Raw genomic sequence first — 3,886 nt, 5'->3', positions numbered from 1 at the left:
TTGTTTGTAGTACATACCACATTTTATTTATCTGTTCATTCGCCAATGGATGCTTGGGTGGTTTCTCAAATTTTTTGAAATATTTACAAAAATAATATTTTATAATATGTACTGCTCTACATTTTGCTTTTTGATATTAAATATGTAGAAGAATTTTTTAAATTTAAATTTTTATTTTAGAGAGTGTGAGCACAGGAGAGGCAGAGGGAGAAGGAAAATTTTTTAAAATTTTTATTAAAAAATTTTTTAATGTTTATTTATTTGGGGGGGCAGAGCATGAGTGGGGGAGGGGAATAAAGACAGGAGAGAGAGAATCCCAGGCAGGCTCCATGCTGTCAGCATGGAACCCAATGTGGGGCTCAAACTCATGAAACCATGAGATCATGACCTGAGCCTGTATCAAGAGTCAGACACTTAACTGAGCTACCCAGGAGCCCCTGTAGGAGAAAAATTTACTTCATCAGGACTGTATATATTATCAATAATTAAAGATTTGCAAAATATATATGTGTCATTGTCAATGTGGACATTTCAGGACACTGGCAATCAAGAAGAGCTTGGTTCAGGACGCCTGTGTGACTTAGTTGGTTGACTGTCCTACTCTTGATTTCAGCTCAGGTCATGATCTTGGGGCCATGAGTTCAAGCCCCATGTCAGGCTCTGTGCTGGGCATGAAGCCTGCTTAGAATTCTCTCTCTCCCTCTCTCTCTGCCCCTCCACTGCTCATGCATGGGTGCGCTTGCTCTCTCTTAAAATAAATAAATAAAAATTAAAAAAAAAAAAAGAAGAAGATCATGTTTCAACCAAGTGGACAGTCCTGGGGACTCAGTATTCTTAATAAGGATTTTCCCAGTTTGTGATGTGGGTTGAATTTGTATAGGTAGTAATTAGGATCATGATGGAAAGGAGACTCTTTTCATCCATTGCTTAATAAGATGTACTTCATTTGGGAGCATTGTGAAGTGGAAAGAACCGAATTCAAACCACATCTCAGCTGCTTGGTTTATATATATAGTGGGAAGATACCTTCGTTCCCCAAACATTAATTTTTTCATATTAAAAAAAGTGGGGCAGAACCTACTCAATTCACTTTTTCGGCTTTGTGAGGTGGAGTCTGTGAACATATGTTAAAAAATATATTTGGTAAATAGTAAATTTCTCTTACAGTAAGTTATCCAGTAGATACTTCCCCCCAAATATAATGTGCCTCTTTCTCAACAAAGTATTTATTGAGCTAGAATATACATACAGTGAAGTGCACATATTTAACTTTTGCAGTGTGATGCATTTGGACCTGCTCATTTACCTATGAAATCTGGATACTGAATGCTTCCATAAACCCACAGAATTTCCTTGTGCCTCTTTGCAGTTCATCTCCTCCTTTACCTCTGCCTTGTGGTAACCATTGGATTACTTTTTATCATTGTAGGTTAGTTTGCTTTTTTTCTGAGTTTTAAATAAATGTAATCTGGTATATTCTCAATTTTGTCAAGCTCCTTTTACTCCACATAATCTTGAGATTTGTTCATGTTGTGTGTATGAGTACTTATTTTTTTGTATTACTGAGTATTCTTTCATTATATGGCTGTGAAACATTTTGTTTATCCATTCACCTGTTGATACACCTTTGGGATGTTTCTAGCCTTTTTTTTTTTAATTTTTTGTCGTTTTTATTATGCACTACATCAATACACTGCATAACCTTCTAGAAGGGGTAGATGAGCATTACTGAGTTATTTTTCATTAGCCAGGAAAATACTTCCTTAATCGATATTCTCCAAACACTTTGACCCGTAGTAACAATTAAGTCCAGAGACACACACCTCTTTCCATCAAAATCCAGTGATATGAATAATGGACAACCCTCTTTTCTTTGTCCCCATTAGTGAACCTATGGATGTGTGCAGTGGCGTTACTGGGGATGATCAAGCACGTGGCCATGACGCTGATCCCGGGCAGAATCTCAAACCTCATCGCACCACAATTGCTAAGGCCAGACCCTTCCTTCCTGGTCCCCTTCAGGTAGGGATGTTTGTAGTTTTGAGGTATTCTGGATAAGGGTGTTAGGATCATTCATGCACAAGTCTTTGGATATAAGTTTTCACTTTTCTTGAGTAAATACCCTGGAGTGGAGTAGATGGGTCATATGGTAGACATTTAATATTTTGTGAAACTTCTAAGCTATGTTCCAAAGCATTTGTAGTATATATATTTCCACTAGCAGTGTATTTAAGTTTCAGTTGTTCCACATCTTCTTAATTTTAATGTTGCTGTTCTTTTTATCTTTAGACATTGCAGTGGATATTCAGTGTTCTCATTGTGATTTTAATTTTCATCTTCCTAATGATTAATGGCATGGAGCATTTGTTCATGTGTTTATTGGGCATTTACGTATCTTCTTTATGGAGTGGCTTTTCAAATATCTTGCCCATTTTTCTATTGGATATTTTTAAAATTTTTGTTTATTTTGAGAGAGAGAGAGGAAGTGTGAGCAAGGGAGAGGCAGAAAGGGAAAGAGAGACTGCCAAGCAGGCTCTACACTGTCAGTGCAGAGCCTGATGTGGAGCTTGATCTCACAAATGAGATCAGGACCTGATATGAAATCCAGAGTCAGACGCTCAATCGACTGAGCCACCCAAGCACCCCTGGACTGTTTCTCATTGTACTATTGACTTATAAGCATTTTTAAATATAGTCTGGAAAAATTGATTTGGCTGATATATGAGTTGCAAATATTTTTTGCCTATGGCTTGCTTTTTAAAATAGACTTTTTTCGTTTATTTTTGAAGAGATATTGCCTATACTCAGTACTAAAGACAAAAGGCAGCGTGTATGTACAGTGCAAAATAAGTTCTCTCCTTCTCCTGTCTCTTGGTTTCCATATTGGTCTATACTTCCAGAAATTGCCAGAGAAGTCACTGCAGATGGATGTGGGCCATCAAGAGGGAGAGTTGGATCTTGTACAATGGGACTGCATAGAGGGGTATGGAAACCTAAGCTGAAATATGCAGGACATCCACTGCAGGATTCCCATGAGTTGTAAAAAGAGTCCCAATTAGCAATCTAAACTGGTTTTAGAGGCAACTGGAGCTTCAACTGTTGGGTAAAAGGAACAACAGAAGAGATGACCCATTGAAACAACCTAGGAAACATGGTCTACTTTAGCTAGTGCCTGTCCCAAGACTTAGACCCCAAAAGCACTAATTGAGTCAGGTGAGAATGATCCTATCTCTTAATTCCCCCACTCCTGCCTTGGAGCTTCCAAAATAAGGAAGTTGGGGAGAGGATGATCAGGGAGAGAAAAGACTAACTGGCAAAAGGGACTTCTACTTCACAACTGCCTACCCTGAGCCAGAAGGAAAGATTTAATTTAGGTAAAGTTAGGATTTTTCATTATTGCAGGGAAAGCAGCATGATGGAGTTTGCTCAAAAAATTAAAAACCATATGATCCAGCAATTTCACTTCTGGCTATTCATTTGAAGGAAACGAAATCACTATCATGAAGAGATAGGTTCATTCCATGGTTATTTATGAAATCACTACTGTGAAGAGATATGTTCATTCCAGTGTTATTTACAATGGCCAAGAAGTGGAAACAACCTAAATGTCCATCAATGGATGAATGGGTAATGAAAATGTGGTATATACACAATGGAATATTATTCAACCATAAAAGGAAGGAAATTCTGCCATTTGTGACAACACGGATGGATCTTGAAGGCATTATGCTAAGTGAAATATGTCCAGCAAAGACAAATATTGTAAGATCTCACTTACAAGTAGAATCTAAAAAGAACAAACTCCTAGAAATAGAGAACAAATTTGTGGTTGCCAGAGGCAAGCAGTTAGGGGTGAGGGAATTGGGTCATGATGGTCAACAGGTAT

The 3,886-nt window shown here is 37.8% G+C and overlaps 1 pseudogene; it reads right to left on the bottom strand.

Moving 5' to 3' along the window:
* Nucleotides 1-1,763: 1,763 nt before the first annotated feature.
* On the bottom strand, nucleotides 1,764-2,017 carry LOC145713638 (NADH dehydrogenase [ubiquinone] 1 alpha subcomplex subunit 1 pseudogene; annotated as a pseudogene).
* Nucleotides 2,018-3,886: the final 1,869 nt, after the last annotated feature.

This window comes from Panthera onca, chromosome X, assembly GCF_046562875.1.
Source record: "Panthera onca isolate mPanOnc1 chromosome X, mPanOnc1 haplotype 2, whole genome shotgun sequence".
Taxonomy (NCBI): Eukaryota; Metazoa; Chordata; class Mammalia; order Carnivora; family Felidae; genus Panthera; species Panthera onca.
The sequence above is the reverse complement of the archived record's forward strand: the minus strand, read 5'-3'. Positions and strand labels throughout refer to the sequence as shown.